The sequence below is a fragment of the Myotis myotis genome, unplaced genomic scaffold, assembly GCF_014108235.1.
Source record: "Myotis myotis isolate mMyoMyo1 unplaced genomic scaffold, mMyoMyo1.p scaffold_m19_p_16, whole genome shotgun sequence".
In the NCBI taxonomy this organism is placed as follows: Eukaryota; Metazoa; Chordata; class Mammalia; order Chiroptera; family Vespertilionidae; genus Myotis; species Myotis myotis.
Genome location: NW_023416320.1, coordinates 975,923 through 991,547, shown reverse-complemented (window position 1 = coordinate 991,547; position 15,625 = coordinate 975,923).

Below are 15,625 nucleotides of genomic sequence, written 5' to 3'. Positions count from 1 at the left end.
CCCTAACTGTCCATCCACATCAAGGCTTCCCACCGGGAGCGTGGGAAAGCTGTCCGTGGTTACGGGGCCAAGGAGCCCAGCTTGCAAGCCAGAGGCAGAAGCCACTTAGGGACTTAAACCCATCAAGGTTAAAAACAAAGACATCTTCAAAGGAGGCCCTGGCCAGGGAGCTAAGTTCCTTGGGGTTTCGATCCCCAGTCAGGGAACATACAAGAATCAACCAATGAATGCATGGATGGGTGGAAGAACAAATCAATCTGTCTCCCTTCCCCTCTCTAAAATCAATCAATAAATGAATTTTTTATTAAAAGGAATTTGCATATATAGGTTGGAACATGCATTGCATGTTGGAAAGGACACACAGGCAACTCCAGGTCCAGAGCACTGGAAAGAACCTCGCTCCCTGTGGGGGTTTTTTTTGTGTTCTGTTTGATTTTTTTTTTTTTTTTTACCATAGGCATGTGTTTCTTTTTTAATTAAAATATACGGTGTAATGGAGCCCAGCTGGAGTGGCTCAGTGGTCCTATGAAGGCGATTCCGGTGAGGGCACATGCCACTGTTACAGACTTGATCCCCACTGTGGGGGCAAGCAGGAGGCAGCCAATGGATGATGCTCTCTCATCGCCAATGTTTCTCTCTCTCTCTCCTCTCTCTCTCTCTCTCTCTCTCTCTCTCTCTCTCTCTCTCTCTCTCCCTTCCTCTCTGAAATCAATAAAAATATTTTTTTAAAAAAATAAAAAGCATATAGTGGAGGACAGGCTTGGTTCTCTCAGCAAATACAGCAGCCATGGGAAAAGTACCTGAGCCCTCACTGTGCTTTAAGCCACAAGCATTTATTGACTCTCTCCTATGTGCCCAGTGCTGTTTTATGACTTATTTTATTGTTCATCTATAATAATAAAAGCATAATATGCTAATTAGACTGGAAGTCCTTCCAGAGGACCCTTATGGATGAAGCCTGGGCTGTGAGGGAAGCCCGGGTCCCAGGTGCCAGAGGGAAGCCAGTGCCAGCAGCTAGGAAAGGAAGGCCTACTCGTGCACGAATTTGGTGCATCGGGCCTCTAGTATTTTTTATAAAATAACCATGTGCTCTCCCTCATCCCTGCCCAGAGCCAGTGGAAAACCAATTGAGTTTTTATAGAATTGTTTTCCGAGGAGTAGGAATGAGTTATCAACAGAACACATCTTCAGGGCAACCAAGTGGAGTGGATGTCCAGTGTGCCTGCCTGCCAGCCAGCCAGCCAGCCAGCAAGGGTTTCCAACAGAGGCTCCCAGGAGCTGAGGGAGAAGTGTGCTGCGCTCAGCATGGCCAGGGGTGAACCTGAGGGGGTGGGGAAGGATTAAAGAAGACAGACAAAAGAATGAAGCTAGCTAGGGCCAGGTGGGACGCTGCTCTCGGATGGAGAGACAGTACCACCGCCTGCAAGGCGAGTCTCTATTTTATAGCAGGTTCCACGAGGCAAAGTCAGGGCATGGTCAAGATGTTTACAATGTTCTCAGGGGTTTCGGATCTACTCAATTACATGCACCTGAACTCCATCAAGCTTTGTTTTGGCAGCACTTGCTGCACCTCCCGCAGCCCCTATCACTCAGCCACCTGGGACCACAGGTTCGGACCATAAGGTCAAGCTTACAACTACTATATAGCCTTTGGCTATCATTGTGCTGGGACTTGCACGCGGCTTTGCCACGAGAGGACCGTGCCCTCTCATTAGTCCGAGGCTTGAACCTGTCCAAACGCTGTAGCCGCTCCCCACAGAGAAGGCCTCTAGGACACCACACAAAGCTGCTCCGTGGTGGTAAGCGTGCAGGTTGACGGTCCTAGAGCATAGAAAACAGACATGGAAGGGAGCCAGTCTTTGTTTAAAAAAAGAGGTCTGGAAAGGACACCACGGGGCTGGAGTCACACAAGTGGCTGCTATTTTGGGATCTCTTTCCACGGCCTTTTTGTTCTTCTGTCTATAAATGGATAAGACAAGCAATTTGGAAGCAACATTGAAAGCCGGCAACGGGCACATTGCTATTTGTGCAGCACGCCTCTATTTACAATGTACGCTTACACCATTTTGTTGTTCCAGCTCAACCTGTGGGGGAGGGAGGGAGCCAACTAATCTGCATTCACCAGTGAGAAAACGAAGCTCAGAAAATGTAAGGGCTCGCCACACGGCCCCCAAGCCAGCAAATGAGGGTGTCCAGCCCCGTCCCAGGGCTGTCTGGCTCCTGGTGTTGTGTTCCTATTGTAGCTTTAACATTTCCTGAATGTAGAGAATTCAAAGAATACACCAAACCTGCTCTCAAGGAGTTTGAAGACACACACGTAAAGTAGGGAAGGAGCCTCTGAAATCATCAGGTCTAACCCCTCACACCAACACCAGGAGCCCCGCTGCCCATGTCCTCCCAGAGGGGGACAGCGGCACGACACGGGCCCTGTGAAATGAGACCGAGTCTGCTTCCCCCAAACAACCAGCCGTGAGTCTCCGAGTTGAGGGCCGGCGCCCAGAGCTGAACAGCATCCCTGAGCCGAGTCGGCAGCGCAGGTCGGAGCGCCCGCTCCTCCTCTCACTGTGGGCGTCATCCCTTCACACGGCTGTTATTGGTGCTAAATAACATCCAGCATGGGAAAGGCTTTGGAGACAGACAGCGGCAGGTCTAAGTTCCGTCCCGGTTCCGTCCCAAGCTGCTCGTGCGGCTTTGGGCTAGCCGCTAGGATGATCATATACCTTGACTTGCCTGGGACAGTCCCAGTGTGTGGCTGTTGTCCTGGCTGAAGAGGTCTGGTTGGGTGATATGGTCACCTGACACTGGGCAAAACCCATCAGCTCGCGGGACCTCTCAGGAGTATGACAAAGGCTCCCTTGCTCCTTTCCACGTCGTAGGGCTGGCTCTCCTGACCACTTGGTGCCAAGTCTCTCCTGGGCTCCTAGCTCCCAAGCCAAGAGCAAAGAGAGTCCTTCATGAACTCCATTTATTTAGCACCACTAAGAACCAGGCGCGTGAGCAGTTCTTTCACATTCACCCCTCAAAATGATACAATCGGGGTGGCTACCCTTTACCTGGCAGGTCGTGTGCAATGTGCTTGGCACGAATTTCTCATCCCACCCTCACAATGGCGCTCTAAGGGAGGCTGTTCTAAGGTAAGGGGACTTACACTTTTTTCCCTTCCCACGTGTGGAATAATTGAGAAATAAGACACAGGAACCAGACAATGGATATTTACAAGTCAATGTTATTACCACTACTTGGTTGGAGAGGGTGCCCTTAGATCTGGAGCCAAAAGTTATGTTTTGGTTTACTCAATCCTTCCTCTTAGAATAACTCAGACTCGAGTCGCAGCCAGAGCTGGACAGCCAGAGGCCTCCCCTCAATGGTCCAAAGTCCCACACGCTCATGAGGGACAAGGGTAGGAGTCAACCCCAAGATAAGCGCCAAAGCTCAGTTTAAACCTCGCGAATGACTCTATTCTTCCTTCAGACACGAGTGCAAAGTGATGGAAGTGGCTCAGGAATTGAGCGCCTCGCCAGGATTCCGCCTCGGGCCTTCTAGTGCTCAGCTGCTGCTTTCGCAGATGGGGGGCCTTCGGGGAAGGTCCTCCCTGTACAGGAACCCCATCACACCAGACTTGAGTGGGAAAGAGGCGATGAGGTTGCACGGGAAGAGAGGAGAGACGGCAGTGTCAGCCAACAGGTGGACTCCTGGAGTCCGACTCATCTCTGAGTCCCAGCGCCTGGCACAAACTCGGACACAGCGGGAGCTCCGCGAAAGGAGCGTGAATCAACCCATACGGTGAATGAACGAATGAATGAAACTTCTGAGCCCGCCTCGGGGGTCTCATTGCGGCTCCACAAGCTGGGCTCCTAACCGGCCAATCAACGCCCTCGCCCGCCCGCCCCGCCCCTCCCCGACGCCCCGCCCCTCTGCCTTCCCTCCAGCTGCGCGGAAATCCCGGACATTGCCTTCCGGAGGCGGCCTCGGTGAGAGTGCGCATGCTCCAGGGCCGGCGTCGCCGAGGCGTCCTTTCCCCGCGGCGCCAGGGGCGGGTTTGAAAGTGGTTGCCTGGTAGACAGCTGCGCTCCACTGCCTCCCCCGCCAACTCCCCCCGCAGAACTGAGACTTATTTTGGTAACGTCATCCCACGACGACGCCCCACAAGCCGAGGGGAGACGGTTCCCATCGGAACCCTTCCACACACAGGGTGAGACCAGCCGCGAGGGACCGGAAGTGACGCACAAGAGCGAGCGGAAGTACAAGGCCCCGCGCTTGTTGCCCTGGAAACCGAGCCTCCGGCCTGCGTCCCAAGTGCGTCAGCAGCCCGAGGTCGCTGGCGCGGGGCGGAGTCGCTGCTACACCCGCCCCCGGGTGGGCGGGGACCAGCGCCTACGGGTGTGCACCCCGTTATCCAGCCCAGAAGTGTGTGTCAGACTCCGGCCTCGTGCCAGGCATTGTGGTCAAGGACACGGGGGTTGGGGGTGGGGATTGGACCTGCGCAGGTCGCCCCATCCAGGCCGCTGGTCCCCCGACCCCCTCTATGGACGTACTACCCCCTGCTCATCGGGTCGATTTTCTCTCCCCAGCTTCCCGATCTCAAAGCAAACCCGCGGCTCTTTTCTCATTTTTCCCTAAGCCGCGCTCCTCCGCGCTTCCTCGTCTTTTCTACATTGTTCCTTCAGCCCGGAAGGTCCAACGAGCACATTCCTGCTCCTTGACGTGGTGCTGAAATGGCACGTGGTTCCGTCCCATCTTCCCAGGCAGCTGTTGTTCTGGGACAGAAGTGTGGGTGATGGACGATCTGTCTTCTTTTCACTAAATATTTCCTAGTTTTTTTTCTTTAAAAGGCATACATACATTGCTATCATAAGGAAAAATAAGTCATTTTTTAAAAAAATATATTTTATTGATTTTTTACAGAGAGGGAGAGAGAGTTAGAAACATCGATGAGAGAGAAACATCGATCAGCTGCCTCCTGCACACTCCCCACTGGGGATGTGCCCGCAACCAAGGTACATGCCCTTGACCGGAATCAAACCTGGGACCCTTGAGTCCACAGGCTGATGCTCTATCCCCTAAGCCAAACCGGTCAGGGCAAGTCATTTTTTTTTTAAGAGACCAGTTCTTTATCCTCAAAGAGCTTGTTACTTTTGGAAACAATTTTTTGGTTTAACTTTTTTATGTATATAATTTCAAACAGAAAACTGACACGAGGGAGAACCAAGATGGCGGCATAGGTTAACGCCGGAGTTTGCTGCTTTGAACAACTACTTCAAAAGTGAAACCAAAAAACGGAAGGGACATCACCCAGAACCACAGGAACGCCGGCTGAGTGGAAGTCCTACAACTAGGAGGAAAGAGAAACGCATACGGACACTCAGAGGAGGCGCAGTGCTGAAGTCAAATTCTGAGGTGCGGAGTGCGCGGAGCGGGCTGGCGGCGGAGGGTGCGGTTGGCGTTTTCAATCGGGAGGGAGTCGCAGACTCTGAGCTCCAGATCCGGGCGAGTCTTTAGGGACCCAGACTCAAACGGGAGAAGCGGGACTGTCTGGCTTCAGTCAGAGCGAGTGAAGCTTTCTCTCTGAGCTTTGCAGCGGGTGCTGGGACTCAGAGAGGCAGAGCCCCTGGGGACAGGACTGAGAGCCGCCATAACTGCTCTCTCCGGCCCACCCTGTTGATCCTGTGCGACCCGCCCCGCCCAAGCCCTGCACACAGGCATTTGCCGGATAGCCTCAGGCAAATGCCAGATTAGCACCTCCCTAGAGGACAGAAGTGCTCTCACTGCTGACACAGCTGATTCTCATAGCCACTTGGCCTGGAGGTCAAACCCTCCCTGGAATTAGCTACAATCAAGATTTAACTATAAGACTGCGAACAAAGACCACTAGGGGGTGCACCAAGGAAGCATAACAAAATGCGGAGACAAAGAAACAGGACAAAATTGTCAATGGAAGATATAGAGTTCAGAACCACACTTTTAAGGTCTCTCAAGAACTGTTTAGAAGCCGCCGATAAACTTAATGAGATCTACAAGAAAACTAATAAGACCCTCGATCTTATATTGGGGAACCAACTAGAAATTAAGCATACACGGACTGAAATAACGAATATTATACAGACTCCCGACAGCAGACCAGAGGAGCGCAAGAATCAAGTCAATGATTTGAAATGCGAGGAAGCAAAAAACACCCAACCGGAAAAGCAAAATGAAAAAAGAATCCAAAAATGCGAGGATAGTGTAAGGAGCCTCTGGGACAGCTTCAAGCATACCAACATCAGAATTATAGGGGTGCCAGAAGATGAGAGAGAGCAAGATATTGAAAACCTATTTGAAGAAATAATGACAGAAAACTTCCCCCACCTGGTGAAAGAAATGGACTTACAGGTCCAAGAAGCGCGGAGAACCCCAAACAAAAGGAATCCAAAGAGGACCACACCAAGACACATCATAATTAAAATGCCAAGAGCAAAAGATAAAGAGAGAATCTTAAAAACAGCAAGAGAAAGAAACTCAGTTACCTACAAGGGAATACCCATACGACTGTCAGCTGATTTCTCAACAGAAACTTTGCAGGCCAGAAGGGAGTGGCAAGAAATATTCAAAGTGATGAATACCAAGAACCTACAACCAAGATTACTTTATCCAGCAAAGCTATCATTCAGAATTGAAGGTCAGATAAAGAGCTTCACAGATAAGGAAAAGCTAAAGGAGTTCATCACCACCAAACCAGGATTATATGAAATGCTGAAAGGTATCCTTTAAGAAGGGGAAGAGGAAGAAAAAGGTAAAGATACAAATTATGAACAACAAATATGCATCTATCAACAAGTGAATCTAAGAATCAAGTGAATAAATAATCTGATGAACAGAATGAACTGTTGATTATAATAGAATCAGGGACATAGAAAGGGAATGGACTGACTATTCCTGGGGGGGAAAGGGGTGTGGGAGATGCGGGAAGAGACTGGACAAAAATAGTGCACCTATGGATGAGGACAGTGGGTGGGGAGTGAGGGCGGAGGGTGGGGCGGGAACTGGGAGGAGGGGAGTTATGGGGGGGGAAAAAAGAGGAACAAATGTAATAATCTGAACAATAAAGATTTAATTTAAAAAAAAAAAAAAGAAAACTGACACGAATTGTAAAAAGAATTCCCATATGCCCTTTATCCATACTCACCAATTATTTACATTTTTGTTTCATTTGTTTTACCATTCGATAGATACCCCAATTATGTATTTTATAGCAGCTGTTTTCTCCCTGCCCAGGATCACACACTGCAATTAGTTGTCATCTTTTCTTTAGTATCCTTTTTTTTTTTTTTTTTTTTGAACAATTTCTCGGTCTTTGGTCTCGCATGACTTTAACATGTTGGAAGAATACAGGTCAGCTATTTCGTAGAACTTTCCTCAACTGGAGTTTGCCTAGCACTTTCTCACGATTAGTTCAGGTTATGTAATTTTTTGCAAAACACCACAGCTGTGCTGTGAGTCCTCAGTGCATTATCTGAGGAGGCACCAGGTGTTGGTTTGTGCCGTTGTTTGTCATGTTAACTTTGATCACTTTACTAATGTCGAGTCAGTGGAGCTTCTCCGCTGTAAAGTTACTGTTTTCCCATTGTGATTAATAAGTAACTGCGGGTTTTTAAGCTCCTGTGAGATTACACATATAGCCTCGTCTCCATCACACTTTCACCAATGAATTTAACATCCACTGATATCTCAAGAATGATTACCGAACAGCATGGTAATGACTGTCATTTACTACTTATATTTCAAACAAAACACCATGCACTTTGACATTGTGGGGGAAATAAAATGTGTTTGTCCAGCAGAAAATAGGTGGTCAGTAAGTATTACTTACTATGTTAGGTTTCCTTCCTTTGTAGATTAATAAAGAGGCTTCCTGTTTCACAGAGCATCGCCTGAAGCACTAGATTAATCTCCATCCAGATTATTCTTCTCCTGTTAGCATCAACCTCAGCGCCTGTCATTTATTTGAATTCACAAAGGAAAAATACACACACCCCATACCTGTGAGCAACTAATATTCAAGAGTTCTCACATATGCATGGTAGTCACTTGTAGAACCATAAATTGTGTAAAGATAAGTTATAATATGTCCAATTTAAGAAAATCGGATTTTACATTTCAAAATAAAGTTTCAATAAAATAATTCAAAAAAAGAAAAGAGTAATCCTGAGGATATATGAGTAGCTGCAATGCCAAGTATGGCCACCAGATGTCAGAACAAGCTAAGTAGCTACTCTAGAAAAACCAGAGTCTGGCCTAAATTAGGATCTAATTGTCTCAAATTGTGTCCAAAACCTTGGATTTTGTCACGTTGTCAGAGGAGTCTGGATCAGTCAGTTCTGGAAAAATCCAAAGTAGACTGAAGCTAGGAAGGAATTCACAATAAAGATTTGAAAGAATTGGCAGTGGTTTAATTCTTGAACTGGGTGGTTTGAGAACTCAGATAATTATAACATTACTTTATACATTTTATGTTACATATAAAATAATATGTAACCCAATTGGAAATATGTTGTATATAACATATCAAGTTGTTATAATTCAAATTGTATTTATACATTTGGTGTATCTTTTTTTTAAATATGTTTTCATTGATTTCAGAGGAAGGAAGAAAGGAAGGGAGGGAGGGAGGGAGGGAGGGAGGAAGGAAGGAAGGGGAAGAGAGGGATAAAAACATCAATGATGAGACAGAATCATTGATTGGCTGCCTCCTGCACACACCCTACTGGGAATCGAGCCCAAAACCCGAAACCCAGGCCTGTGCCCTGACAGGGAATCAAACTGTGACCTGGTTCATAGGTCGATGCTCAACCACTGAGCCACAGCAGCCAGGCTCATTTTGCTTTTTAAAAAAATACATGTAACCCTGACTGGTTTGGCTCAGTGAACAGAGCATCGGCGTGCGGACTGGGGGGTCCCAGGTTCGGTTCCGGTCAGGGGAATGTACCTTGGTTACGGGCATGTACCCAGTGGGGAGTGTGCAGGAGGCAGCTGATAGATGTTTCTAACTCTCTATCCCTCTCCTTTCCTCTCTGTAAAGCATCAATAAAATATATTTTTTTAAAAATACATGTAAACATGTTACTTTATAACATTTTCATGACCGTTCTTCAGGCTCATAAACAATTACTTCCATTAATATTTTCCAAAATATTATTGGAGACTGTAATTTTTTAACTTGCCAAAAGTAACTGGAATGAACGATATTTTAATTTTCCCAGCTTCCTCTGAGCATACTGGGTAAAATGGGAAGCCTCTGCACAAAAGACCAGCAGGACATTTCGTGGCCATCTGCCAGCTTTTGGTAGCACTGTCCAGAAATGTTGAACTTTGGTGTCCTACCCTGAAACTAAAGGCATGAATGAGTCTAAAGACGGGGTAATACATCATTTTCCAAATTAGCTCATTTCAGTTCTTTCTGTAAAATTGAAGGAAGACCTGCTGAGCTGTTCGTTGGTGACTCACTCAGTTTGGACCTGTACCACCACCTGATCGTCTGATGGGAGTTCTGAGACTTTACAGAACCTGCTGTAGCCCAGTTTCTTCTATTCCCATCTCATTTACGTGAACCAAGTTCTCAGCCTTTACACACGAAACCTGAAACTGGAGCCCCGGCCAGTGTGGCTCAATTGGTTGGGTGTTGTCCCTTGTACCAAGAGGTCACCGGTTCAATTCTTAATCCCAGGTTGCAGGGCTTGCTGCCCAATAGGGACAGTGCAGGAGGCAGCTGATTGATGTTTCTCTCTCTCATCAATGTTTCACTCTCTCTCTCCCTCTCCCTTCCTCTCTCTAAAAAAATCAATAAAAACATATTTTAAAAAAGCAAAAAACCTAAAACTAAAGAAATAGTATTGGTGCCCAATCTCTCTCTTTCAAGAAAAAAAATAATTTTCAGATCCATAAAACTAATGTTTAGCCCTAATCGGTTTGGCTCAGTGGATAGAGCATCAGCCTGCGGACTGAAGGGTCCCAGGTTTGATTCCGGTCAAGGGCATGTACCTTGGTTGCAGGCACATCTCCAGTAGGGGGTGTGCAGGAGGCAGCTGATCAATGTTTCTCTCATCAATGTTTCTAACTCTCCATCCCTCTCCCTTCCGCTCTGTAAAAAAATCAATAAAATGTATTTTTTAAAAAATAATGTTTAAATATTTATTTCATGAGATTTATTTCTAATAACACCTTTATGTTAATTTAATGCTTATCAAAATTTAATATATCATATTTTGGCCAATTGTGTACCACCAGTATCTTAATTGATAAATCAATGAAGAAGAAAAAAAATTCTGATTTTTAGAGCCTATGGACTCAGGAATTTTCCTTCTTAATCGATTGATTAATATAGGTATTAAGGGCCCGGCTGGTGTGGCTCAGTGATTGAGCATCAACCTATGAACCAGGAGGTCCTGGTTAGATCCCAGGTTAGGTTGTAGCCTTGACGCCTCAGTGAGGGGCATGCAGGAGGCAGCTGATCGATGATTCTCACCGTTGATGTTTCTCTCTCTCTCTCACCCTTCCTCTCTGAGATCAATAAAAACTTTTTTTTTTTTAAGAAAAAAGAAAGAAAAAGCCCAGCGGAACTTCTGTTCCTTTAGCAGATGCTGGCCTCCAGCCCCTGCGGCTCTTGCACGCGCTCTGTCCAACCCAGGCGGGTGCTGTGGGCCTGTGCGCTGGAAATAGATCTCCTTTCAGGGGACGTGTCTAGGCAGAGCTGTCAGGAAAAGTGGGTCAGCGCTTGGCTTTTCTCTTTTCACAAGTACACTCCTTCCCAGAGCTTTACTTGGGCCCAAGGCCAAGTTAGCTTGGCTTTTCCGGGGCTCACCGGGCTGCCCGCGTTCCTGCGGGAGTCCGGGCGGGGCCTTGCCCGTTGGCCCAGGACCTGGGCCGGGAGCCGGGCGGAGGTGACCCGCTTCCTCCTCTCATGCACTCGCCGCTGTTGCTGCCGATGACCCGCCGCCAGCGGGGAGCTTTCGCAGCACAAACGCATGCATGCCCCCGCGGTTCCCGTCTCCTCCGGGGAGAAGCGCGCTCCTGTCCGGCTCCGGCTCCGGCTCCGGCTCCGGCTCGGGCTCCGGCTCGGGCTCCGGCTCCGGCTCCGGCTCCGGCTGGCAGCTCCAGGGCCCAGGCCCGCTCCTCAGGCGAGTAGCTCGCAGCGCCCGCCCGGTGAGCTCGGCCTGACCTGGTGCAGTGCTGACCGCACGGGGCTGCTGTGACTGCGGTGATGTTGGATGTTCCAGAGCTCAGCGCTGGGAGAACTGCGCTGGTCTGAACCCCGCTTGTCTGCCCAGTGGCGTCACAGCCTTGGGGTGCGGCTTCACCTGGCACAGCCTCCCTCTTCATCTGCCAGATGGAGCCTCCGTACTCGCCACAGGGCCAGTTGTGCAGGTTAACTGCTTTAGACTTGAAAAGAGCCTAGTGTGAGAGAGGCGGCACATAGTAGGCGCTGCCGCACGTCTCCAGCTTCTTCCCACGGCTGACAGGCTGACCCGGCTCATCGCAGCACGTGACTAACCCCTTACCTCCCAGGTCGACTCAATAAGCCATTCCCTGACCGTAAAGGGCCAGGGCCTGTGCGGGGCTCTGGAGGGAGGAGAATGCATCAGGCCCAAGCCCAGCCCCTGGAAGGGCGTAGCAGCGGTTCTCAACCTGTGGGTCGCGACCCCTTTGGCCGTCGAACGACCCTTTCACAGGGGTCGCCTAAGACCCTCCTGCATATCAGATATTTACGATTCATAACAGTAGCAACATTACAGTTATGAAGTAGCAACAAAAATAATGTTATGGTTGGATCACAACATGAGGAACTGTATTTAAAGGGCCAGAAGGTTGCGAACCACTGGAATGGATAATTTCAATTGGGAAGATGAAGTTCTGGAGATGGATGGTGGTAAGGGTTTGCGCCACAATGTGAATGTGCTCACGGTCCTGTCTGCTGGCAGCCGCTGCGACGGTGGGCTCTGCTTGGTCCCCTGTCATTCCTCTATCCAGGCCATTATCTGTGATGACAGGCTGGCACTGTATTTTTACAACTTGTAAGATACTCCATAAAGCTAAATGGTCGTTATTACCATTACTAAATACCTATTAAGCACTCCTAACCACACAGAGCCAGTAAGATGTAGGTTCAGCTCTTGGAAGTCTTCCTTCTAATTCCATCCAAACCCCTTTCAGTTCGCTGCCCTCCTTCCTGGAGGAGCCGGGACCCCTGCGTCGTGCCTGAGCGTTAAATGCACGCGCTCGTCGCAGCTTCTCGGTGATGCTGGCACAGATGCCTTTGCCTTACTTTACAGACATGGAGGCTGAGAACCAGACTGGGCAGCCCGGGGAGACTCAGCTTTTTAAAAAAATATATATTTTACTGATTTTTTACAGAGAGGGAGAGGGAGAGAGAGTTAGAAACATTGATCAGCTGCCTCCTGCTCACCCCCCACTGGGGACGTGCCTGCAACCAAAGTACATGCCCCGATTGGACTAGAACCCAGGACCCTTCAGTCCGCAGGCCAACCCTCTATCCACTGAGCCAAACCAGCTAGGGCGAGACTCAGCTTTAAGTCTTTCTGAAGGCAAAGGGACCCTCCTCTCATGCAGTCTGGTGGCCTGGCTTCTTGTGACGGGCTACTTTTTTGTTTTACACTTTAAGTGCCTAATACCATGCTATGTGCTAGCCCAGTGGGAGGAACTTATGAGCAAACAGATCGTTCTAAAACAATGTCCTAGGCCAGGCGTCAGAAACTCAAATGCTCACAGCGGCCAAGTAGTGGGAACGGAGGAAGCAGACAGGTGCACGGAGGGGCCAGCGATCAGGAGGCCAAGTGGCGTCGGCGACGTCTCACTGCCCCACGCCTCAAGTTAGATTAACGTGGGGAAACCTGGCAGTTACTGGTTATCCCTAGCCCACAACCAGTCCTCCTTGAACCCACCTCCCGTCGGCTCAGGTCACACCCACACCTGGGGTCCCGGGTCAGGCCCCTGGTCTCCACCAGGGTCCAGTGGCACATCTGACGCTGCTGCTCAGTGGACAACAGTCACCTGCAGAGGATACATCTTTGCCCCCAGCCCCTGGGAGTCTGTGCGGTGACTCCTTACTGTGCTGCGGGCTTACCTGGTGACTGGGCCACAGAGCAGCGCACGGCCGCTAGGGGTCAGAGCACCCAGCGCAGGACATCCAAGTCTCTCTCCGCCAGCTCAGCTAAGCAAACCCGGTTCCCAGCTGCTGGGCTGACAAGCTGAACCCGGACTCTGCCAAGTCAGCTACACTGACACCATCAGAATCCACTCCCCAAGTCTCTGCTGATAAAAACGCATGAATATCCAGTTCTTTTTTTTTTTAATATATCTTTATTGATTTCAGAGAGAAGGGAGAGGGAGAGAGAAACATCAATGATGAGAATCATTGATTGGCTGCCTCTTGCATGTCCCCTAATGGGGATCAAGACCGCAACCCAGGCATGTGCCCTTGACCGGAATCGAACCTAGGACCTTTCAGTCCGCAGACTGACGCTCTATCCCCTGAGCCAAACCAGCTAGGGCTTTTTTTTTTATTTTTAATATCCAGTTCTTTCAGTGTGCAGACTGCTGAACACTGGGCGAGGCCGTGGTTTCCCTGGGGCATGCTGGGATCTGACTGCTATTAGGGTTAGAGCCAATGGGGCAGAGTCTTGAGGGGTCTCAGCAAACCCTTGCCAGGTAAGCACCTCAATGGAGCTCACCAGAGGACTCCAAACAGGTGAAGAGTCCCCTCCTCAGGGTGGCAGGGGGCTGTTCCACCGACAGGGAGCGCTGATGGGTGGGGGTGGGGTCAGTCCTCCCAACTCTCCCCATTCTAATTCCCAATCAATAGCCACCTTCACAGAAAAGCGGATGAAGGTGGACTTCAATCTATCCTGCAATTATGCGTCAGGTAGGATCAAAGGTAGGTCTGACTTTAGCCGTGTCAGCCCCAAGGCTACAAAAGATAAGGAATCACAGGGCCAGCACACGATCTGACTTGAAGTTTAAAGCCCTGAGCTTCCCGTTTTTCTCTCTGAAATCCTACCGATGCCCTCGGAAGGCAGCCTGTCCCAGAGGCTCCATTCCCGCCACGATGGTGACTCGCAGCAGCCTGCCCTTCCCTGAGCACTTGATCCGGGAAGGCAGGTGAGTCGCAGGTTAGCTGTTCTGCCAGGGGACGCTGCCAGTGTCTGTGTGGCAGCACAATCCACTCAGGGAGGCAGACCCCACTTTTCTGGGCCTGTTTCTGAAGCCCACGATGGATGTGCCGCGGGGCCTCGGGACGAGCAGTCATTTTCAGAACCCACTAAACCTGTGCGAACCAGCCCTGCAAGTACAGGCCGCCGTGCTGTCGTTACCTACGTGATGGACAGCACGGAAATCAGAACTGAATGCTCCACTCTTTTCACATGAGCTTTGAAGTCAGAGTGGATTTGGGGCCTGGCAGCGGGAACAGTGACCTCAGGCTCTGGCCCGGCCGGGTGGAGGATCACTGAAGGGAGGGACTTCCTCCTAGGTGCCAGGCATGCACACTTCCGCACAACCCGAGATGGGGGTGGCGACCCCATCTCTGCAGAGCAGCAGCAGCGGGCAGAGCGGGCACTTTGTCACACTCCTGCCAGGGGCGGCCATCTTCCTGGACCTCCCTGCAGTATTCTAACTGCTGATCAGCCTCTCCTTTAGAAAAAACGTCAGAGGGCTTTGGACACCCGATCTCCTCCGACTCAGTGGCCACTTCTCCCCAGTGTCCTTTGCCGGGTTTTCCTTCGCTTCTTCATCTTGAGATGCTGGAGGATTCCCGGACGTGGTCCTTAGATCTTTCACTTCCTCCTAAAGGTGGTCATGCAGGCCCATGGTTTTAACCACCACCCAAAGATGGCTGCTAAACGCCAGACTGGACTACCCACTGTCCGCTCCACACGCCACTCGTGTTTGAGAGGCAACTAGAGCTTAACCTGCTCGGAACCGAACCTCTGCCTGCCGGACCTCCGGCCCCGCTGCCACCTCAGTCAATGGCACCCCCACTCACTCACTCACTCACTCGGTCCGCATGCTCTCCCAAGGCCTCCCAACTCATCGGGGGAGTCCCACCGTCCACAAGGCCCTGCCTGCCCTGGCCCCTGGGGAAGCCCTGCCACCCTTCCTAGCGGCGCCGTAGCAACACCAGCCTCCTCTTCCTCGCCTGCAACCGCCTGCTTGGTTTCCTTGCTTCCACCGTAGACCTGCCCACCTTTACCTCTCCCTCCTGGTCCATTCACAATCAAGAGCCAGAGAGATTGTTTTAAAAACTCAGACAGCCCTTCTCCGTTTGGCTCAGTGGATAGAGCGTGGCCTGCGGACTGAAGGGTCCCGGGTTCAATTCCGGTCAAGGGCACATGCCCATAGGGGACGTGCAGGAGGCAGCCGACCGATGTTTCTCTCTATCCCTCTCCCTTCCTCTCTGTAAAAAAATCAATAAAGTGTATTAAAAAAACAACAAACAACTCAAGACAAACCCCATCATGCCTCTCCTATCTTTCACCCTCTTCCCATTCTCCTTAGGATAAAGGCCACCAGCACACCGCTCAGGCCTCCCGGCCGGCACACCGGCTCCACGGCAGGTCCCGTGGCGCTTTCCCGAACA